This window comes from Macrotis lagotis, chromosome 1, assembly GCF_037893015.1.
Source record: "Macrotis lagotis isolate mMagLag1 chromosome 1, bilby.v1.9.chrom.fasta, whole genome shotgun sequence".
Classification (NCBI taxonomy): domain Eukaryota; kingdom Metazoa; phylum Chordata; class Mammalia; order Peramelemorphia; family Peramelidae; genus Macrotis; species Macrotis lagotis.
The window spans coordinates 441,583,455-441,608,815 of record NC_133658.1 but is presented as its reverse complement, the minus strand read 5'-3'; the positions used below and the strand labels follow the sequence as shown (position 1 = coordinate 441,608,815).

The window sequence follows — 25,361 nt, the reverse complement described above, 5'->3', positions numbered from 1 at the left end:
ACTAAGGACAATTTTAAAAGATTTGTGATGGAAAATGCCATCCACATCTAGAGAAAAAGTATGGAATCTGAATACAGACCAAAGGATACTCATCACTTTTCACAACTTGTTTTATGTTTTTTCTTCTTCTCATGGTTTTTTTCCCTTTGAGTTCTGATTTTTCTTTCACAACTTTACTAATGTAAATATGTTAAACATGATTACACATGAACAATCTATATCAGAGAATTCACTGTAGGGGGGAGGGAGAAAGAAAAGGTTTTGCATTTCTCTAATCAATAATGATTTAGAGCAATTTTTCATTTGACTATAGATAGCTTTCATTTCTTCATCTGCGAATTGCTTTTCCATAGCCTTTGACCATTTATTAATTGGGGAAGGACTTTTTTTATAAATTTGACGCAATTCTCTATATAATTTAGAAATGACACCTTTGTCAGAAACACTACTTGTAAAAACTGTTTTCCAATTTACTATATTTTTTATCTTGTTTTCAGTGGTTTTGTTTGTGCAAAAGTTTTTAATTTAATGTAATCAAAATTATCCAGTTTGTTTTTTATAATGTTCTCTATCTCTTCTTTGATCATAAAGTGTTCCCCTTTCCCCTAGATCTGACAGGTGAACTATTTCTTGTTCTCCTAATTGATTTATATTATCTTTTATATCTAAATCCTGCACCCATTTCAACTTTATTTTGGCATAAAGTGTAAGATGATGGTCTATGCCTAGTTTCTGCCATAAATATCTTCCAGTTTTTCCAGAATGTTTTATTGAAGAGTGAGTTTTTATCTCAGAAGCTGGAATCTTTGGGTTTATCAAACAGGGGATTATTATAGTCATTTACTTCTATTTCTTTTGCACCCAATCTATTCCACTGATCCACCACTCTATTTCTTAGCCAACATCAAACAGTTTTGATGACTGATGTTTTATGATATAATTTTAGATCTGGTATGGCTAGGCTGCCTTCCTTTGTATTTTTTTTTATTAATTACCTAAATATTTTTGTTCCTCCATATGAACTTAATTACTAGTTTTTCCTAGCTGACTAAAGTAATTTTTTGGAAATTTGATTGGAATGGCACTAAATAAGTAATTTAATTTAGGTAGAATTATTATCCTTATTATATTAGCTAGGTCTACCCATGAGCAATTGACATTTGCCCAGTTATTTAGATTTGATTTTATTTTGTGTGAAAAGTGTTTTATCACTATTTTCATAAAGTTTCTGATTCCAAATTATTTTATGTTGTCTGAAGTTATTTTAAGTGGAATATCTTGCTACTGTATCTTGATAGTTATATATATATATATATATATATATATATATATATATATATAAATGCTGAGGATTTACATGTATTACAGTAGTTTTTTATGATTTTCTAGGGTTCTGCAGATATACCATCATATTATGTGCAGAGTGAGAATTTTGTTTCTTCATTAACTGAATCTAATTCCTTCAATTTCTCTTTCTTGCTAAAGTTTACATTTCTAATAAAATATTCAATAATAGTAGTGATAACAGGCCAACTTATTTCATTCCTGATCTTATTGAGTTTGTTTTCAAGCTTATTCACATTACATATAATACTTATTGATGGTTTTAGATAAATACTGATTATCATTTTAAGGAAAATTCCATTTATTCCTATGCTCTCTAGTTCTTTTAATAGGAATGAGTGCTGTATTTGTCAAAAGTTTTTGCAACATCTATTGAGATAGCCATATGATTTCTGTTAGATTTGTTATTGATATGGTCAATTATGCTGATAGCTTTCCTGATTTTGAACCAAACCACATTCCTGGTATAAATCCTGTTTAACCATGGTATATTGGGGAAGGACTTTTTAAAAAAAAATGAACACGACCACATTCATGTTCACTAGTGATCACTTGCAGCAATCACTTTGCTAATATTTTATTTAAAATTTTTGGATCCATATTCATTAGGAAAATTGGTCCACAATTTTCTTTCTCTGTTTTGACTCTTCCTGGTTTAGGTATCAATACCATATTGGTGTCATAGAAAGAATTTGGCAGACCAGACCTGCTTCTTCACCTATTTTTTCAAATAGGTTATACAGAATTGAAACTAATTGTTCCTTGAATGTTTGGTAGAATTTACTTGTGAATCCATCAGATCCTGAAGACTTTTTCTTAGGGAGTTCATTGATGACTTTTTCAATTTCTTTTTCTAAGATAGGGTTATTTAATTAATTAATTTCTTCTTTTAACCTGGGCAATTACAATTTTTGCAAATATTCATCCATTTAATTTAGATTAGCAAATTCATGGGCACAAAGTTGGGCAGAATAGCTTTGAATTATTACTTTACTTTCCTCCTCATTGCTGGTGAATTTACCTTTTTCATTTTGGATACTAGTAGTTGGGTTTTCTTTGTCCTCTAAAAAGAGAGGGGGTGAAATTAATTAACCAAAGGTTTATCAATTTTATCAGTTTTCTCATAAAATCAGTTCTTGATTTTATTTATTAGTTCAATAGGTTTCTTGCTTTCAATTTTATTAATTTCATCTTTAATTTTTCAAAATTTCTAATTTGATATTTGATTGGGGATTTATAAATTGTCCTTTCCCTAACACTTTTAGTAGCATACTCAGTTAATTGGTCTCCTCTTTTTCTATTTTATTCATGTAAACATTTAGAGTTATAATATTTTCCCTAAAAACTTTGGTTGTATCCCATAAGTTTTAGTATGCTGTCTCTTTGTATAGTTGTCTCTTTATGGCCATTGTCTTGGATGAAAACATTAATTCTTTGCATGATTTGTGGTTTGATCCACTCATTCTTTAAAATTATGATATTAAATTTCCAATTAGTTTTAGATCTATATGTCTCCATAGCCCTTTATTGCATGAGATTTGTTTTGTTTCATGTTTTTTTGTATCTTGTCCTGAAAAGGATGCAGTCAATATTTCTTCCTTTCTGCATTTAATTATGAAGTTTTTATGCCCTAGTACATGGTCAATTATTGTGTACGTGGCATGTAATGCAGGAAAAAGTATATTCCTTTCATCCCCATTCAGTTTTCTCCAGAGCTCTATCATATGTAAGTTTTCTAACATTCTATTCACCTCCTTAACTTCCTTCTTGTTTATTTTATGATTTGATTTATCTAATTCTGAAAGAAGGAGACTGAAGTTCCCTACTGGTAGTTTTACTGTCTATGTCTTCCTGTAACTTATTCAGTTTCTCCTCTAAGAATTTGGATGCTGGGGAGGCTAAGTGGCATAGTGGATAAAGCACTGGCCTTGGAGTCAAGAGTACCTGGGTTCAAATCCAGTCTCAGACACTTAATAATTACCTAGCTGTGTAGCCTTGGGCAATCCACTTAACCCCATTTGCCTTGCAAAAACAAAACAAAAAAAAGAATTTGGATGCTGTTCCACTTGGTGAATATATAAAGAATAAATAAAATACACAATCAGTTGCATATAGAATGCATCCAACCCTATAGGGAAGTGGGAGGGGAAGAGGATAAGGTGGAGTGCTAATTGAAGGGAAGTTGGATTAGGGAGGGTGGATGATACATTTTTGAGGAAAGAAAGGGGAAAGGGGAGACAAAGGAGGATAAATAGGAGAGAAGAAATATGGTCAAACACATAGTAATCATAACTGAAAAAATTTAGAGTAAGTTTCTCTGGTAAAGGCCTCATTTCTCAAATATGTCAAGAACTGAGTCAAATTTGTAAGAATACAAATAATTCTCAGTTGATAAATACTCAATTTCTAAACAGTTGAGTCCAATTATTGAAGACCCCATATACCATAGTATGTTCAGTCCTTAAATCTTCTATCTCTCAAATTCTTTTCATGTTCATGTTCACTGTGTTTATATACATATCCTCTGCCATCCCCTTTTCCTTTAGCCTTCAATATTTTTTAACAACAGGGTCTTTTCCAATGAGTGCTTCTCATTGTATGTCTTCTAATTAGGTGACCAAAGTATTTAAACTTCAACTTCTATATTTGGCTTTCAGTGAAGAGTTTGTATTAATTTCTTTAAGTTCATTTTTATTTTATTAATTTGTTGTTCCACTCTCTTCTTTTCAATAAATTCATTGATTTTGTTACTTTTAAAAAATATCATCTACTCTTGTTTGTTACTCATTTATCAATTCTATAGTCTGTTTTCAATTTACTTATTTCTCCTTTAATTTTCAAGATTTTATCATTTGTGCTCATTAAGGTTAATTTATTTTTTATTTTTCTGATTTAAAAAATTACAATTCATTAATAAGTATTCTTATTTTATTAGTGAAAATACTTTTTAAAAGAATTTAACTTAATCTAAAAACTAATTTAGAAGTCTCAATAATTTTAGTTTTGCTGTCACATAACTTTGTCTTTCACATAGTTATTAATTTTATGATTTGATTAAATTTTGCTTAGGACTTTATAAAATCTACATTTAAGTTTGTCTTTTGTTAATGCTCCCTGAATTGATTATCATTTTTTCTTTTTTAATGTGTATAAAGGACAATGACTATTTCCCCATTTTTCATATTTTATTTGCCGTTACTCTGTGACTTGGCACATGGTCTGCTATTGAAAAAGCTACAATGTGGTACTAAGTAATATGCATATTCTTTATTCATTACATTCAAGATGTGTCAAATATTTTAGTCCTCCAAACATTTTTTCATTTCCTATATTTTACCTTTTTAAAAAAAATTTGGTATATTTTTCCAATTCTAAGGGGAAACATTAAAGTCTTCTATTATTGTTTTACTAACTTTATTTTTTTCTATTTTAGTTATTTTTTTACTATAACAATTTAGACACCATGCCATTTGGTTCCTTTTAGTATAATATAATTTCCTTGATTATGCTAATGATATTGTAAATATTTATTTTTACTTTGTCCAAAAGCATGATTGCAATTGAAGACAGAAGAATTGTATATAACTGGCACATGAAAAATTTTGTTTCATCCTCTCATTTTTTACTCTTGATATGCCTGTTTTTTCTACTATCTCTCAAATTCCCCAAAGCAATGTATTATGAGATTTTGTTTTCTTATCGATTTAATCAAATTCTTTAATTTTTAGTATTGTTTAATCTCTAGTGCTGCTTTAAAAAAACTTTTTTCCCATTTCCTCTTTTAAGAAAGACCCATGATTAATTGTACTTAAATATCTTTGTTGTAATCAAAGTCCTATGATTTCTCTAATCCACATTATCTTCCTGTTCTTTTTTAATCACTTTCCTTAATTTGAGTTTTTCTATTTATTAATTTCTTTTTTCTTTTGTTATTATCTATTTTCCCAGCTTTTCCCCTTCTTTTTTGCTTCTAACTTAAATGACTAGTCCAAAACTACTCTCTTTTTCTCCCCAAATTATTTTGCTTGTTTGTTTTTTCTACTTTTTTCTAAGTTGAATTTCTTTTCTATGTTGTTTTTATTCATTTACTGTTTATTCTGAACTTTTATTTCCTGATTCATGCTATAAATCCTTGTTTGTTCCTTCTTTAATCTTTTTTGTATTCTTTATGGGATTAAAATTTCTGAAGTAGTGGTCTAGAATTCTGTCTTCTAACCAATTTCTATATTGTCAAATTTATATATATGTGTGTGTGTGTGTGTGTGTGTGTGTGTGTGTGTGTGTGTGTATACATATATATGTATGTATCTTGCTCCATTGTGTCTCCTTTTTCATGCCTCATTCTTAGAAGCACCAATTCAAAAGAAGAATAATGTAAATAAGAGTTGTATTACATCACAATCTACTGTCAGTCATCTCTCTTCTTTTTGTCTTCACCATAACCTCTAGTCTCTCCACCCTCAGTTCTTTCCTGGCTCATTACCCTTATACTGACTGTACTTCACTCCTTTACTTATCTTTATTCTTTGGCCAAGCAGTGCAACTCTATATTTTCCTCTTCCCTTGTCTCTTTACCCTTTATCCTATAGCCAATCTTTGCTAAAAACATCATCCTTAGATTACTGCAACTCTCTGTTACCTTTGTCCCTATTCACATGCTGCTGAAAGAAACAGGAGAAAATCAGAAAACTGAACCATCTAGAGATACAACAAATTTATGTAACAGAATCTCAACTGGGCCTTCACTACAGTAATGTGATCATTTTATATGTCTCTAATTGACTCACTATCCCACTCACCACTGTAATTCCTCCTCAAATCTCCTATGGATCCCACTCCCCCCACTCTTTCAGTTGAAAAATCTTTCCTCATATTACATTGAAAAACTGAGGTCATTCACAAAGAGTTCCTTCTTATCTCCTTCTCATCTCACCTCACTCAGATGCTTTACACTACTATCTCTACTTTTACCTTTTTCTCACATGAAGATGTAACCATTCTCTATACACAAGAGATCCCACTGTACTCTTTCTTCTCCAAAAGTTTGCTCCTTCTATGTCTCTAATTTTTAATTTTTCTCAATCTACTGTTTGTTTCCCTACTATACAACCTATTCTCTAAATTTCAAAAAAACTTTGAATATTCTCTATCCCTGCTAACTATTGTCCCACATATTCCACCCCACCCCCATTTGTGACTAAACTCTTTAAAAAGTCATCTACAATAGGTGCCTCCCCTTTCTTTCTCTTACTCTTTCAATTCTGGCTTTTAACCTCATCATTTAACTGAAACTGTTCTCTCTAAAATTATTACTGGTCTCTTAATTGCCAAACTTAATGATCTTTTCTCAGTTCTCATACTTCATGACCTCTCTGAGCCTTTAAAACTGTTAGTAATTTTAGTGGACACTCTCCTCTTTGATATTGTCTTCTCTTTAGATTTTTCTGCATTGATTTCTCCCTTCTACCTGTATGATTACCCCTTTTCAGTCTCCTTTGTTGTAGCTATTCAGTTCATGCCTACAAACCATGGATATCCCCTAGGACTCTGTCCTGGGACTTCTCCCCCCCCCCCATTTCTATTATTTCATTTGGTAATTCATCAACTTCAATATATTCAATTATTATCTTATCTGCTTAACCAACCTCATCTCTCTTATTAAACTATTAATTCTTGGAGAGCAAAGACTATGGCTGTTGTTGCTGTTTTTATTTATTTCCACAGACTTAACAGAATTCATGGCACAAGAAAGGTGCTTGGGGTGGCTAGCTGATGCAGTGGATAGAGCACCAGCCCTGGAGTCAGGAGTACCTGAGTTCAAATTTGGCCTCAGACATTTAATAATTACCTAGCTGTGTGGCCTTGGGCAAGCCACTTAACCCCATTTGCCTTGCAAAAACGCCAAAAATAAAAAATAAAAAAATAATAAAAAAAGAAAGGTGCTTAATAAATTTTTGTTGATATTATAAAAACTAGCCTGCATACAAATGGTGTGGTCAAATCCTACTTCCTGTTTTTCCCATAATCATTATCCTTCTTCTCATTAGTCATGTTGTAGAAACTCTAGTCTATTTCCCTTCCCATTCCATGTTTCAGGGTGCCAATCAGCCTGAGCAGCTCACATTTCCCTTTTCATGAGGTAGTATTTTTTTCCATCTTCCAATGCTCCATATCCTCTAGATTAAATCCATTCTGGACCCTATTTTTCATCCCAAGAATAAATATTTTACCACATGGAAGTGATTTTTAGCGAGAGACTAACCCTTATTGAGTTGAGATCTTCCTTTTCATTCCCTTGATTTTAATCCCTCCCTTTTAGCATCTTTCCTATTCTCCCCTACTCTCCTCTTTCTCAAAACTAACTGCTGTCATGCCTTTGTTGTTAGACATCACACATTCTCCCTTTATAATATACCTTCCTCCTCCATATATATATATGAAAATTTCCACTTTACAATTTTTATTTCAGAAAATAAACTGATTTGTGTGAAAAGAATTTAGGAATTCACTTCTCCCTCTCTTTAAATTTTGCAAACTTCCTATAAAGTTTTTCATCAGTTGATAACTCCTCACTGTTTCTTTTTAACTTGTGAGTCAATCTTTCTATTCTCTCATTAAAAAAAAAAACTTCTAGAAATGGAGTGTTTCTAGATATTTCATTATTGATTATTTCTTTAGTAATTTGCATTTTGTGGTTTCTTGTGATTCTATTATTTAAAAGTTGATATTCTACTTTAAATTGGTGATTAGGCATTACGGGAAGGTTTTGGTATTTTGAGCTCTTTTGAGTTTTGGAATTTCATTCATGTCATGGTGTTTGGAGGATGTGACAGACTCTTGTGTTGTTCAAATTTTCTTCCTTTCATATTTGAAGATCTTTCTTCTGGTTGACTGTAAAATTTGTATTATTGGAATTGTTAAATGTAATCACTATATATCTGGGAATTTGAAGAATCGGGGTATATGTATATGTGTGAATATGTGTTTTCTTGAAATCTATCTGTGTTCTTTAATGAGTACTATTTTTGCGTGTTTAGAATTTCTGGGCAATTTTCTTGAACTTTGTGTGTGTTTGTGTATATATTCAATTTCTAATTATAAAATATATATTCAATATATTTTAATAAAAAGTTATATATTCAATATATATTTATTTTTTTCACATTATATTCTTCTAAGAGAATGGTTATCCTTAATCACTTGTATTCCTTTGTGTGTCCTATCTTTGACGTCAATGACTTTCACCTGTATGGAGATAATTTTAACATTAATTTTTTCTTTTTTCTGCCAGATTTCCCTTTCTTTGGAGAAATTCCCTTCTTGGACTCATTTTTTTCTACAAACTGATAATTATTTCTGTTTTGAAAGCCATAAATTCTATATTTGACTTCTTTTGAAATTCTTATATAGAGTTCATTTTTCTTTTGAACACTTGCATAGTTTACTTTTGTTGTTTTATACCTCTTAGAATTAGAAAGAATTCTCTGTTTTAATCAGACTGTAGTTCATTTTTCTTTATTAATAATTCTAAAAGCTTTGCACTCTTTTAAGAGGTTTAGTACACATCCATTCTCCTAGTTTTAGCATTTTTTACTGATTTATCACCTTAAAATCTTTGATGTTTCAGTCTTTTTAATCCTTATATTTTCTTGTCACTCAATTTCTTTTCTATTGTTTTTTAAAGATTCTATTTATTTTGAATTTTACAATTTTTCCCCTAATCTTACTTCCCTCCCCCACAACCCCCAGAAGACAATTTCCCAGTCTTTACATTGTTTCCATGGTATACATTGATCTAAATTGAATGCCATGAGAAACAAATCATATCCTTAAGGAAGAAACATAAAGTAAAAGAGAGCAGGATCAGACAATAAGAAATCATTTTTTGTCTAAATTAAAGGCAATAGTTCTTGGTCTTTGTTCAAACTGCAAAGTTCTTTCTCTGGATACAGATAGTATTCTCCAAATTGTCCCTGATTGTTTCACTGATGGACTGAGCAAGTCCATCACAGTTGATCATCACCCCCATGTTGTTGTTAGGGTGTTCAGTGTTTTTCTGGTTCTGCTCATCTCACTCAACATCAGTTCATGCAAATCCTTCTAGACTTCTCTGAATTCCCCTCCCTCCTGGTTTTTTAATAGAACAATAGTGTTCCATGACATACATATACCACAATTTGTTAAGCCATTCCCCAATTGAAGGACATTTACTTGATTTCCAAATCTTTGCACCACAAACAGGGCTGCTATGAATATTTTTGAAAAAGTGATGTTTTTATGCTTTTTCATCATCTCTTCAGGGTATAGACCCAGTAATGGTACTGCAGGATCAAAGGGTATGCAAATTTTTGTTGCCCTTTGAGCATAGTTCCAAATTTCTCTCCAGAAAGGTTGGATGAGTTCACAACTCCACCAACAATGTATTAGTGTCCCAGATTTCCCACAACCCTTCCAACAATAATCATTGTCCTTTCTGGTGATATTGGCCAGTCTGAGAGATGTGAGGTAGTACCTTGGAGATACTTTAATTTGCATTTCTCTAATAAGTAATGATTTAGAGCAATTTTTCATATGACTATGGAGCACTTTGATCTCATCTGTAAATTACCTTTGCATATCCTTTGACCATTTGTCAATTGGGGAATGACTTTTTTTTTAAATTTGACTCAGTTCTCTGTATATTTTAGAAATGAGACCTTTGTCAGAAATACTAGTTGTAAAGATTGTTTCCCAGTATAATATATTTCTTTTGATCTTGGTTACAGTGGTTTTATATGTGCAAAAGCTTTTTAATTTAATGTAATCAAAATCATCTACTTTGTTTTTAGTGATGTTCTTCATCTCTTCTGTAGTCATAAACTGCTTCCCTTTCCACAGATCTGACAGGTAAACTACTCTTTGATCTTTTTGTTTGCTTATAATATTGTTTTTAATGTCATTAGCCATTTAATGTCTAAATCCTTTATCCATTTTGATCATATCTTAGTATAGGGTGTAAGGTGTTAGTCTAATCTAAGTTTCTTTCATACTAACTTCCAATTTTCCCAGCAGTTTTTATCAAAAAGAGAGTTTTTATCCCAATAGTTGAACTCTTTGGTTTTTTCAAACAGCAGATTACTATAATCATTTCCTTCTATTGCACCTAGTCTATTCCACTGGTCCACCACTCTATTTCTTAGCCAATACTAGACAGTGTTGATGACTGAGACTTTATAATAAAATTTTAGATCTGGTAGGGCTAAGCCACCTTCTTTTTCCCTTTTTTCATTAAATCCCTGGAAATTCTTGACTTTTTATTTCTCTATATGAATTTACTTACAACTTTTTCTAACTCATTAAAGTAATTTTTTGAAATTTTGATGGATAGGGCACTAGACAGGTAGTTTAGTTTTGTTAGAATTGTCATTTTTATTATATTAGCTCAACCTATCCACTGGCAGTTGATGTTTGCCCAAGTTATTTAAATCTGATTTAATTTGTGTGAGAATGGTTTTGTAATTGTTTTCAAGAAGTTTCTGAGTCTGCCTTGGCAAATAGACTATTAGGTATTTTATATTGTCTGAGGTTATTTTGAATGGGATTTCTCTTTCTAGCTCTTCCTGCTGTATCTTGCTAGTCATATATAAAAAGTTGAGGATTTATGAGAGTTTATTTTATATCCTGCAACTTTGTTAAAGTTGCTAAATGTTTCCAGTAGTTTTTTGGATGATTTCTTGGGATTCTCTAGGTATACCATCATGTCATCTGCAAAGAGTGGGAGTTTTGTCTCTTCCTTCCCAATTTTGATTCCTTCAATTCCTTTTTCTTCTCTTATTGCTGAAGCTAATATTTCCAATACAATATTGAATAGTAGTGGTGATCATGGGCACCTTTGTTTCACCCCTGATCTTATTGGAAATGCCTCTAGCCTCTCCCCATTGAATATAATGCTTGTTGATGGTTTCAGATAGAAACTGCTTATTATTCTAAGGAACAGTCCATTCATTCCTACACTCTCCAGTGTTTTTAGTAGATATGGGTGCTGTATTTTGTGAAAAGCTTTTTCAACATCTATTGGTATAATCATATAATTAATAATAGATTTGTTGTTGATATGATTAATTATACTAACAGTTTTCCTAATTTTGAACCAATCCTGCATTCCTAGGATAAATCCTGCTTGGTCATAATGTATTATCCTAGTGATAACTTGTAATCATTTTGCTAAGATTTTATTTAAGATTTTTACATCTATAATCATCAGGGAGATAGGTCTATAATTTTCTTTCTCTGTTTTAACTCTTCCAATATAACACCATATTGGGGTCATAGAAAGAATTAAACAGAGTTCCGTCTTCCCCTGTTTTTCCAAAGAGTTTATATAGAATTGGAACCAATTGTTCCTTAAATGTTTGGTAGAATTCACTTGTGAATCCATCAGAACCTGGAGATTTTTTCTTAGGGAATTCAATGACGGCTTGTTGAATTTCTTTTCTGAGATAGTGGTGTTTAGGTATTTAATCTCTTCTTCATTTAACCAGGGCAACTTATATTTTTGTAAATATTCATCCATTTAACTTAGATTATCAAATTTATTGACATAGAGTTGGCCAAAATAATTCTGAATTATCAATTTAAATTCCTCCTCACTGGTGGTGAGTTCACCTTTTCCATTTATGATACTAGCAATTTGGTTTTCTTCTTTCTTTTTTTTAAATCAAATTGACCAGAGTTTTATCCCAACTCTTGGTTTTATTTATTAATTCAATAGTTTTTTTTTTGCTTTTGCTTTTATTAATTTCTCCTTTATTTTTAGAATTTCTAACTTGGTACTTACTTGGGGAGTTTTTAATTTGTTCTTTCTCTAATTCTTTTACTTGCATATTTAGCTCCTTGATTTCCTCTTTCTCTAATTTATTCATGTAAGCATTTAACAATATAAATATATATCCCCTGACAGCCACTTTGAGTGAATCCCATAGGATTTTGTATATTGTTTCATTATTGTCATTATCTAGGACAAAGTAATTCTTTCTATAATTTTTATTTGATCTTCCATTCTTCAAAATAAGGTTATTCAGTTTCCAATTAGTTCTAGGTCTATATCTCCCTGGCCCAATATTGTATATGATTTTTATTGCATTATAATCTGAGAAAGATATATTCACTATTTCTGCCTTTCTACAATTATTAGGTTTTTATGGCCTAATACATGGTCAATTTTTGTATAAGTGCCATGTACTGCAGAGAAAAAGGTATATTCCTTTTTATCCCCATTCAATTTCCTCCATAAGTTTATCATATCTAGGTTTTCTAACATTCTATTTTCCTTGTTATCTTCTTTCTTGTTTATTTTATAATTCAATTTATCTAAATCTGAAAGCGGGTGTTTGAGGTCTCCCACTAGTAGAGTTTTGCTGTCTAGGTCTTCTCGTAGTTCTTTCAGCTTCCCCTCTAAGAATTTGGATCTATCCCATTGGGTGCATAAATATTCAGTACTGAAATCACTTTATTATCTATGGTACCTTTTAGGAGGATAAAGCTTCCTTCCGTATCTCTTTTAATGAGATTCTATTTTTGCTGCTGTCTTGTCTGAGATAAGGATTGCTAACCCTGCTTTTTTTCACCTCAGCTGAAGCAAGATTTTGCTCCAACCTTTTACCTTTACTCTATATGTATCTCTCTGCTTCAAATGAGTTTCTTGTGAGCAGCATATTGTAGGATTCTGCTTTTTAATCCAGTCTGCTATTCACTTACGTTTTAAGGGAGAGTTTATCCCATTCACATTCAAAGTTATAATTACTAACTCTTTATTGCCCTCCATGCTATCTTCCCTCTGTTTGTATTTTCCCCATTCCCCCTTTTATATCTATTCCCCAGTGTTTTGTTTCTGAATACCACCCCCTTCAGTGTGTTTGCCCTCCTATATCCACCCCCTCCCCTTTCTTTTCCCCTTTCCTTTTCCCCTTTTCCCTTCCTTTCCTTCTAGTTCCCCTCTTTTCACCCATTCCTTGTCTCCATCCCCCACCTCCATTTTTCCCCTTTTAATACTTGAACGGTAAGATGTTTGTACATTAACTTTAAGCCAAGGCTGATGAGAGGAAGATTCAGGTGTTTCTCACCTCCTCCCATCTTCCCCTCTATTACAAAAGGTCTTTTGTACCTCTTAATGTAATGAGATTTACTCCCTTCAATCCCCTCCCCACTCTTGTTTCCTTCCTGTTCCCCCTTTTTTAAGGAGGTAGTGTTTTAAAATCCTTCTAAGTCATAGAAAATCCTGAGTATCCATCACTTCTGGCTTAAGTAGATACACTCTAATAGAGTTACAATTCCTGAGAATTATTAGAGTCTTTCTCCCAAGTAGGGATATAGCTAGATTCATCCCATTGGGTAGCCATTTCATGGCTAAGTCATGAGTATCCATCAGTTCTGGCTAAGTATACTCTCTCTGATAGAGTTACAATTCTCAAGAGTCATGGGAATTTTTTTCCCATGCTGGGATATAATCAGTTTCATCTTATTGGATAGCAGTTTTTTTCCTTTACCCCCCCCATTTTTTTTACCTTTCTATGTGTCTCTTGAACTTCCTGTCTGATGTCCAAATTTTCTATTTAGCTCTGGTTTTTTCAGCAGAAATTGTCGGAAGTCTTCCATTTTGTTAAATGTTCATCTTTTCCTCTGAAAGAGAAGGCTCAGTTTTCCTGGATAGTGGATTCTTGGCTGCATTCCAAGCTCCCTTGTTATTCAGAATATCTTGTTCTAGGTCCTTTGATCCCTTAATGTTGATCCAGCCAGGTCCTGAATAATCCTTACTGTAGCTCCTTGGTATTTAAATTGTTTCTTTCTGATTGCTTGCAAGATTTTTCTCTTTTATCTGATAGTTGTGAAATTTGGCCACAACATTTCTTGGTGTTTTCATTTTAGGATCTCTTTTCAGAGGCAATTGATGTATTCTTTCAGTAAATATTTTGCCCTCTGCTTCCATGATATCAGGGCAATTATCCATCACTAAATCCTGCAATATTAAGTCTAGACTTTTTTCTCTTCAATGTTTTCCTGAAGACCTGTAATTCTCAGGTTGTCCCTCCTCGATCTATTCTTGAAGTCAGTAGTTTTGCAAATTGGGGGTGGTTTATATTTTCTTCTATTTTTTCTATTTTTTGTTTTTGTTTAATAGACTCTTGCTGTCTCATGAAGTCAATAGTTTCCATAGACCATTCTTTTTTTTTAAGAGAAGAATTTTCTTCATTTACCTTTTACAACTGCTTTTCTAATTGGTCAGTTCTATTTTTGAAAGAGTTTTCCATTTGATCAATTGAGGTTTTGAGAGAATTATTTTCTTTTTGGGTTTGTCCAATTGTATTTTCCAATGATTTGTTTTCTTGTTGCAAGGTGTTAATTTTCTCTCCCAACTTTTCCAATTGATTTTTAAACTTCCTCCTTATTTCTTCAAGGAAGTCTTTCTGTGCTAGAGACCAGATCATATTCTCCTCAGAGCTTCTATGTCTGAGTTATTGTCTTTTCCTTCCAAGAATTTTTCTATGGACCCTCCTTTTCACTGGCCTTTCTTTATTATTCTAAGACCTTGTGTTGGGGAGTGGCTGGTTCACAGGGGTTTGGTGTGGGGATGCCTAGAGGCTTTACTCACTGATTGTAATATCTCCAGCTGGCAAGTAGGGATGCTGGTTGCTTTCTCTGGAGTGTCTGTGACTTTGATTGAGGCCCTTCCCTCTGCCTGGAGGGAATAGTTGAAGTTGTTAAATACTTTTGTCTCTGATCAATAGTGGGCTATACTCTGGGGTAAGGTGATCACTCTCCCTATTGTCAGCTGAGGTGGTTCTGCTGCTCTGTCTTAGCCTGGGGCAGAGGTAGTCTGTAATTGTGTTTGTTCTGGAAAGAGGCTTCAGCTGAAATGGAGGTATGGACTCTGAGTTCCTCCTGACCAGAGGGTCTCAGTGATTCATCTCTGCAACTCTCCTGCCTGTCTTCTTTCCACCATCTTGGCTGGAAGTCTTCTTTTCTATTGGTGATGATAGTTAATCACTATGGAGCTGAACTACAAAACTGCCTCATCTTTGTACATTGGCAAATTTTTGTATTTATGTTTCATAGGTCTTGTTCTCTGACTTTTAGGGTCGCAGGAACTGATGCCTGTTGAGTTTCAGCTTGCTCTTTTGGAGATACAGCCATTCACATTGTCAACCTACCTCTGTTTGTTCCTTGACTTTCTACTTTTTTATGTCTTTCTCAGCTAAATCTCTCCACCCTTGTTTGTTCAGAATCTAGGAGTTTCTCAAAGCAGAAGACAGCCATTGTCTCATCAGATAGCTGGGCACAAGTAGTATATAGGTTGGGCCCTGGGCATATGGTGAACCTGAAATCTTTAAAATAGGAAGATTATTCTTGTTTGGGACACAGGCAAAGGGTCAATTTGTAAATCATTGATAAAAGCCAGAGTCTGACTGGTGAGAAGTGCAGATGTGACCATTTATATGCTAAGTATTCTCCAATATCAATTCACAAAACTTTGCAACTATAATTGTTCTGAATCTGAGAAAGACCTCTTTTTTAGGGAAAGGGGATTTGAGAGTTAGTGGGAAGAGTATAAAAGACCTAAGTCTACTTATGTTTTGGTCATGTGCCCTGAAAGTTCCAAATTCAATTATTCTTAAGCTATTTCTCCTTGACTATTTTCCAAGTCAGTTGTTTTTATATTAAAGTAGCATTCTAATTTTTCCATCTTTTGATTTTGTGCTAATATATTTTCCCCATGGAGTCACTATATTCTGTTTGCTCTAGTTTATTTTTTAAAGTTTACTTTTTTCAACATTTCCACCTTTGAATCTATTTTCCTTCCATTTCACACACCCCTCCTTACCCAAGAGCTCTAATTTTGTTTTTTAATCTCTTGCTTCATTTCCTCCATTCACTCTTAGAATCATTGTGGCAAAACTATTCCCATCTCCTTACCCTGATTCTTTACTTGTATTTTTGTGGATTTATTTTCCTCTTTTGAGTTTATCTCTGGGGAATATTTTAACCAATAGCATTTTGTCTTTGTATTTGAAGTGTTCTCCTTATTCATATCTTCAGACTCAATTTCTTTCTATCTATTCTAGGTGAGCATTCCTGAATGGAATAATGAGTACTTCATTGGTCCTATCTTCTCATGACCACCTTACAACTATCAGGATTAGATGATTGGAATCAGATCCTTCTCTCTGCCATATTACAAGGCTTCTGCCTCCCTCTCCTGGTGACAACATGAGAACAGGCCTTGGCATTATCCATCTTCTTTATCATCAGCTGGGTGTTCTACCCTCTGCTGCAGTGGGAACAGGACCTGACTAAATGTGTTGGTCTCAGTATTTAAAGTACTCTATGGCTCTGACTCTCCTGGTATTGAGACATCTTCCTCTCTGAGCATGCCTTCAAACAAAATTTGGTCCCATATTCTAAGGTGGTACAAAAAATCTTAGCAAGTCCAAAGAGTATGTGTGGTGTATGCATATCTGTAAACTCACCATTGAGGCCTGGCTCTGTTCCCTACTGTACCTCTTTTAGGTTAAGGACAATATTCAGTTAATTTAATATCCCACCCTACTAGAGTTTGGACCAGTTTCAGAGCCTCCAGGAATGTTCCCTCTAAATACTAACAGCTTCTTTCCATTTTGTGAAAGATTTCATTGGATGGAAGAACTCATTCCTTCAAAGGTTATTCATTTTGGTTTCATTACTCATTTATTTAAATGTTCTTTTATTTTTTAAATTTTATTTACATTACCTCATTTCTAAATATATGCCATAATTTGTTCAGCTATTTTCCTTCAGATTGAAACCTCTTCTGATTTCCATTCTTTGCTATCTCAAATATACCTCTCTCTTTCTCTCCATATATGTGTGTGTGTGTGTGTGTGTGTGTGTGTGTTTATGTATGTGTTATTTATACATATACATGTATAAAATCTATTTTATATCCTAAAACTTCATTTTTGCTTAAGTGGTTCAGTGTTTGACCTGGAGTCAGGTAAGACATCTTCTGGAGTTCAAATCTGACCTCAGACACTTAGTAGATCTGTGATCCTGGACAACTCATTCAAGCTTGTTTTGTCTGTTTCTAAAAAATGGCAATCCACTCTCTAAAATAACCCCAAATGGAATTATAAGATTTAGACATGACTGAAAACAACAAAATCATTCCCTTCCTCTCATTTCTTCTTCTCCTTTCCTTTTTCTAATTTCCTTTTGAGTGAAATAAATTTCTTTTCCTGTATTCTTTCCTCCTTTGACTAGTTCACAAGATAGTTCAATTATCACCTACTCTCTCACCTAACCCTTCTTTCTTGTTTGGGTGGCACTCATTGGGTGGCAAGGCTTTCTCTAGTTATGATATTACTTGTTTTATTATGAATTTCTTTCATCCCCCAAGTTCAAGGCAGTAGACAGATTGGACCAACTTTGCAACTTGAGATCTTAGAGACACTTTATTAAAGGCCATTCTCACTCTAGTAAATGGGAATTATGGCTCAGGGCAAACAGGTATGGAGGAAGGCAGCAGGAGGCTTTCAGCCATAGCTCAGAGTAATTGATCTGGACCTTAAGTCCAGGTTCAGCAGGTCAATGGTATAGTAGGTCAACTGAGAGACCTTCAGCGTCAGCATAGAAGATAAAATGTGAGCCCCAGAACCCCAGTGCAGCTGGTGTGAGTAGATTGGGCAAACCACAGTGCAATGAGGAAGTTGCTGATATTTGAGCCCTCAGTACTCTGAAAATTAGTCAAAATGTTTGAGACAATGACTCCTTGTGGCCCAGCAGCAGATTCCAACTTTAAAAACCACAAACTAGGTTGAAAAGGAGTAAGAAATAGAAGAAATCTAACCATAGAAAACTACAATGGTAATAAATAAGATCAAAACCCATCTCAGAAGAAAATATATTAAGCCACAACCTACACATCCCTACACAGTAAGATGAAGCTTTTACTTTTGGGAATTGTATTTCTATTAGGAGTATATGTAGACAGAGCTATAAACATACATTGATCCTGATGTAATTATATAAAAAGTTAAGGCATGAAATAAAAGGATTATACTGGGAAAAAAGAGAGGAGGAGGAGATGGAATAAAATAAATTGCATCACTTAAAGAGAAACAAAGAGGCACAATAGAGAGAAAGATGGTGAGTGAAAATTACTTGAATTTTACTCATCAGATTGGCATCACACGAAGAGGCATAAAGGAACTGTTTCAGTAGAAGGAAAGAAAATTGTTTGAATCTTATTCTCATCAAATTTAGCTCAAAGAGAGAATAACATAAACACTCAGGTTTAGAAATTTATCTTAGCCTATATTAGGAGAGGGCAAGGGGAAAAAATGGAAGGACTGATGGAAGGGCAGAAGTGAGAGTAGAAATAGGAGGTGACAGGAGAAAGGAAGGAAGGGGACTGATTGAAGGGAGGGCACATTGAAGAAGGTGTCAAAAACAAAACATTGGTGAGGAAGGATAGGGTGAAAGGAGAAAGAAGAGTACAAACAGGGAGGGGGAAATCTGATGGGGGTGGTAAAACAGAGCTAGTAATCATAACTGAATGTGAATGGGATAAACTCTCCCATAAAATGAAAGCAAATGGCAAAGTACATTAAAAACCAAAATCATAAAATATGTTATTTACAAGAAATACATTTGAAGCAGAGAGATACACACAGGGTAAAGGCAAAAGGTTGGAACATAATATATACTTCATCTGAAGTGAAAAAAATAGGAGTAGCAATCCTGATCTTAAACAAAGCAAAAGTAAAAATAGATCTAATTAAAAGGGATAAGGAAGGAAGCTACAACTTGCTAACAGATAAATTAGACAAGGAAATAATATCAGTACTAAACATAATTGCACCAAGTGATAAAGCATCCAGATTCTTAGAGGAGAAGTTAAATGAATTACAGCAAGACATACACAACAAGACTATATAAAGGAGGAATCTCAACTTTTCTCTCTTATAATTAAATAAATATATGCACAAAATAAATAAGAAGAAAGTTAAGTAGAAATATAGAATTTTATAAAAAGTTAGGTACGATAGACCTTTGGAGGAAAAAAGAAGGAGGCTGGAAAGAAACATACTTTTTTCCAGCAGTAATTGATATCTACCTACACAATATTTAATCATGTAGTAGGACATTAAAAACCTCACAATCAAAGGCAGAAATATTAAATTCATCCTTTTCAGATCATAATTCAATAAATATTACATGAATTAAAAGATCATTCAGAAATAGACTAAAAATTATTGGAAACTAAATAACCTAATTTTCAAGAATGAGTGGGTCAAATAACAAATCAGAGAAATAATAATTTCCAGACGATGACAATAATGAGATAATATTTCAAAACTTGTGGGATGGGGCAGCTAGGTAGCACAGTGGATAGAGCACCAGCCCTGGAGTCAGGAGTACCTGAGTTCAAATCCAGCCTCAAACACTTAATAATTACCTAGCTGTGCAAGCCACTTAAACCCATTGCCTTGCAAAAACCTAAAAACAAAACAAAACAAAACAAAAAACTTGTGAGATGCAGTCAAAGTAGTCCATTGGGGAAGTTTTCTATCACAAAAATGAATAAAAATAGAGAAAGGGGAGAGCAGGGAATTTGGCATGTAAAAATATAGAAAATGAACAAATTAAAAATTCCCAATTTATCAAATTAGATTGTAAGAAAACTATTGAACTAATAAATACAACTAAAACTTGGTTTCACAAAAAAAAATAGATAAATTTTTGGTTAATTTGAATATAGAAAAGAAAGAATACAAAATTATCAGTATCAAAAACGAAAAGGGTGAATTTATCATGAATGAGTTGGAAATTATAGTAATAATTTGGAGTTATTTTGCCCAACTGTATGCCAATAAATCTCACAATCTAGATGAAGTAGATTCATATTTACAAAAAATACATTATCCAGATTAACAGAAGAGGAAATAAATTATTAAATAACCCCTTTGAAGAAAAAGAAAGAGAATAATTCATCAGTGCACTGCCTAAGAAAAAAATCTCCAGGGCCAGATGGATGATACCTTAGAGAATCCTAGAAAATCAGCTAAAACCTCCTTGAAATAGCTAATAAACATAAAGAAAATAAAATAATGATCAGCATTTTATATATTACTAATAAAGTCCAGCAACAAGAGATAAAGAGAGAAATTCCATTTAAAGTAACTCTAGACAACATAAACTACTTGGGACTCTGTCTGCTAAAACAAACCCAGAAGTTACATAAACACAGTCACAAAACACTTTTCACACAAATAAAGTTAGGTCTAAACAATTGGGGAAATGTTAATTGCTTATGGGCAAGCCTAACATAATAAAAATGATAATTCTACCTAAATTAAATTACTTACTCAGTGTCATAATCAAACAAATTACCAAATAATTATTTTAAAGAGATAGAAAAAATAGTAACAAAATTCATCTGGAGGAACAAAAGGTCAAGAATATCCAGAGAATTAATGAAAAAAAACAAAAAGGAAGGTGGTCTAGGCATGCCAGATCTAAAACTATATTATGAAGTGGTAATCATCAAAACTGTCTGACACTGGCTAAGAAATAGGGTAGTGGATCAGTAGAACAGAATAGTAACAAAATTCATTTGGAGGAACAAGCAGTCAAGAATATCCAGAGGATTAATGAAAAAGAAAACTGGAAAATCATATGGCACAAATTAGGAATAGATCAAATATCTATACCCTATACCAAGGTAAGGTTAAAAAGGGTACAGAATTTAGACATAAAAAAATTATACTATAAGCCAATAAGGAATAGTTTATCTGACAGAACTTTGGAGAAGGGATGAGTTGATGACCTAAAAAGAGTAGAAAACATTATAAAATGCAAAATGAATAATTATGATTACATTAAATTAATTTGCACAAATAAAACCAATGCAACCCTTCTACTGAAATAGCTCCTTTATGCCTCTTCATGTGATGCAAGGAATGCAAAAAGCTGAAAAACATTTTTATGGCTAACATTTCTTTTTTTTTTTTTTAACATTTTAGCATTTTATTTGTTTTCCAATTATATACAATAGTAATATGTACCCATCATTTTTTGCAAGACTCTGAATTCTACAATTTTCCCCCCTCCTTCCTTCCCCCCACAGAAGGCTGTCTGACAGTCTCTATGTTGTTTCCATGTCAAACACTGATGTAAATTGAATGTTATAAGAGTAAACATAAGAATAACCATAAAACCCCTCCGCCCCAAGAAGATGAGAAACCTCAAGAATAGAGAGAGAGGAGAGAGAGAGAGAGAATGTATTTCAGTCTGTGTTCAAATTTCAATGGCTCTGTCTCTGGGGTGAGTTGCTTTCTAGGTCCACCAGAGAAGTTGCTTCAATAGTTTTCCCTCAGTTGCTATTACTAGCTGTACCTACACTCTATTTCTCCCCACTCATTTATTCTATTCTCTCTCTCCTTTCATCCTGGCCCTATCCAAAAGTATGCTGAATGTGAGTACCCTTTCCTACAATCTTCCCTCTCTTCTATCACCTATTCCCCCCTTCCCTCCCCCGATTCCCCCTCATACCCTCGCTTTCCTCCCATCCTTTTCCAGGGCAAGATAGATTTCCTCACCCTATTAGGTGTGTATGTCATTTCCTCCCAGAGTCATTCCTGATGAGAATGAAGGTTCACTCATTCCCCCTTGCCTTCCCCCCATTGAAAAAGCTTTTTCTTGACTCATGTGAAATCTCTCAGCTTCTTCTTCATCTCTTTTCCTTCCTCCCAGTACTTTCCCCCATTTCCCATTGACTCCAACCCTTTACCATATCATACCATTATTTTCCACTCCTTCCTATGTCCTGTCTATATATGCTCCTTCTAACAGCTCTTATAAATGAGAAAGTTCATATGAGTTATCAATATCTTCTTCCTGTGCAGGAATATAAAGAGTTCAACATCATCAAGTTCCTCATAGTTCGTCCCTCTCTTCCACTCCGACTGTGATTCACCAGAGTCCTGTACTTGAAGATTAAACTTTTTGTTCAGCTCTGGTCATCTCAATAGGAAAGTTTGAAAGCCCCCCCTTTCACTGAAATTCCATCTTTTCCCCTGAAAGTGGATGTTCAGTTCTTCTGGGCAGTTGATTCTCGGTTGTAAACTAAGATCTTTTGCCTTCCAGATTATCATATTCCAATACCTATGAGCCCTTAATGTAGATGCTGCCAGATCCTGACTATGGAGCCTTGGTAGTTGAATTATCTGTTTCTGGCAGCTTTTACAGTTTTCTCTTTATTTGGGAGTTTTGGAATTTGGATATAATATTCCTGGAAGTTTTTCTTTTGGGATCCCTTTCAGAGGTGACTGGTGAATTCTCTGGATTTCTATTTTACTCTCAGCTTCTAAGATCTCAGGGCAATTTTGCTGTATTATTTCTTGGAAAATGAAGTCTAGGCTCTTCTCCTGGTTGTGGCTTTCAGATAGTCCAATAATTTTAAAATTATTTCTTCTGGATGTGTTTTCAAGTTTGGTTGTTTTTCCAATGAGATATTTCACATTTTCTTCTACTTTTTGGCTTTTTTTGGAAGAGTTTTATTTTTTCCTGATTTCTTGCAAAGTCATCAACTTCCTTTAGTTCCATTTTGCATTTGAAGGAGTTATTTTGTTCAGAGAGCTTTTTTTAATCTCCTTTTCCAGCTGGCCAATTCTGCTTTTTAAGGCACTCCTCCTCATTTGCCTTTTGTTTTGCTTTTTCCATTAGGCCTAAACTGTTTTTTTAACATATTATATTCTTCACTATATTTTTGTATATCATTCACCAAATTTTGATTTGGTTTTCATTATTTTTCTGCATCTCTCTCTCATTTCTCCTCCCAATTTTCCTCCACCTCCCTTAATTGCTTTTCAAAGTCTTTTTTTGAGCTCAACCATAGTCTGAGCCCATTTTCTATTTCTCTTGGAGGTTTTGGACTTGGAAGCTTTGATTTTGTCATCATCTGAGTGTGTATTTTGATCTTCCATGGGACTAAAGTAATTCTCTATGGTCAGATTCTTCTTTTTTTTCTGTTGTTTACTCATTTCCTCAACCCAAGACTAATTTACAGCACTTCCAAGGCTTTGGGGTTGTTTTGTTTTTGAGACACCCTACTGGGACCTTTATTCCTCTAAGGTCTTATGCTCCAGTCTATGCTTTGATATGTAGATGACCACAGCCCTGCCCTCTGCCCTGGGGCTATAAGGAGGGGTCCAGCTATCTTAGTATGGAAGCCCAAAGGGCAATATGTGAGTGTAGGCAAACAGCAGAGTCCTACCACAGGGAGAGCAGAGAAATCTCTGCAGACTTCCTTTGCCATCTCTGGGGGTACAGGCTGCTTTCTCCTGCAGATTCTGCAACCATGCTCCTCGCTCCACACTCACCCAGGCACAACAGAGTTCTCTCACCACCCCTTCAAGTTATTGCTGGTGATCTCTGGGCTGGCCTGGGCTGGGCTGGGTTGTGGCTTTTTTTCCCAGCCCCTAGGCCTGGTGAAATACACCTTTCCTGTGAAACTTCTAAGTTGTCTTGAACTGGGAAAATGTATCACTCAATCTTTTCTGAGGGTTCTGCCCCTCTAAATTTTGGCTAGAGTCATCTTTTGGGGTTTGGGGGTCGGAGTTTTCATGCCACCATCTTGGCTCCACCCCTAACATTTCTGATAAAGAACTCATTTATATATAGAAAACAGTCAAATTTATAAGATTGTAAGTCATTTTCCAATTGGTAAATGGTCAAAGGATTTGAACAGATAATTTTTAAATAAAGAAATTAAAGCTATTAATAATTATATGAAAAATTCTCTAGCCATATAGTCATTTCTGTAATTTCTGTAAGTGGAGAATCATATTTACGAAGATGTATAATTGTTCTACCAACAAAAAGATAAACATCATGGATTTAGATATTTACAGTTCTATTTGGGCTGGACAGCTAGAGTCATTCATGTTGTCACTTCAGAGATGAGTAACTGAATCTGTAGTCTATACTGAAAAGGTTCTGGAGGTCACCAGACTGCTTTCCAATATACAATTTTTACTGAGCAAGTGAAAGTTGTGGCAGCTTTCAGTTCTGATCCTGCCCAACCAATGGATGAAAATAAATTTATTGACTGTTGCCTCCTGATTGGTCTATGATGGAATTCAGGAAAAATTTAGAAAAGCTGTTTGATGATAAATAAGGACTACTGAAGAAATGGATGATTTCCACTGATGATTCTGAGACTAATGTTAGAAATAGAACAAACATCCAGACTGAAGATGATCAGCTAATTGCTGATCTAAGTGCACAAGCTTCCCCAAGAACAGAAAACTAAAATTACTGAGCAGTTGGTCAGCTATCAGGAAAAGAGCAAACTGCATGTCAAAGTGTCCAAATGGAATGCAATGGCATTATTATACTGGCCAAACAAGATGTGCATGATAATGATGGAGATGACAGATTTCATCAGAGGTAAAGGATCACTTAAAGACATATCAGATGTAATTAATGCAGCTAAGAAAATTACTCAGACACATTAAAGGATGAATAAGATGGGAAGAACCATTGTGGATCACTATCCAGACCTGGCCTGGAATCAGGATCTCTTTGCATATCCATAGCACACGACTCTCTACTGCTCTCAGTTCAACATCTGCAGAAAATCAAAGCAGAGGTTCAGAAGCTGGGGTGGGGGGAGTTTGTCATCTCTGGGGTGGACAGTGGTGAAGTGTATTGCCCACAATAGCTCTGGTGTGGGTTTGGATGTGAATTTCCAATAGTCAGGTTGGGTAGAAAAACATACTAAAACATGAAAGGTTGGAAAGTAAAAATCTACCAACTTTATTTTTGGAGCTCAAACTTTTTATAGCAAAAACTTATCTCAGGAATGACCTGTTAAAGGAGACCAGTTTTACAATTTCCTGGGTAAATTTACAATATTTGTTCTTAAGGGGGCAGCTAGGTGGCACAGTGGATAGAGCACCGGCCCTGGAGTCAGGAGTACCTGAGTTCAAATCCGTTCTCAG

General features: G+C 34.0%; 1 pseudogene; it reads left to right on the top strand.

Moving 5' to 3' along the window:
* LOC141504453 (catenin alpha-1 pseudogene) overlaps positions 1-25,081 on the top strand; it is a 125,086-nt pseudogene extending 100,005 nt beyond the window's left edge.
* The last annotated feature ends 280 nt before the right edge of the window (positions 25,082-25,361 follow it).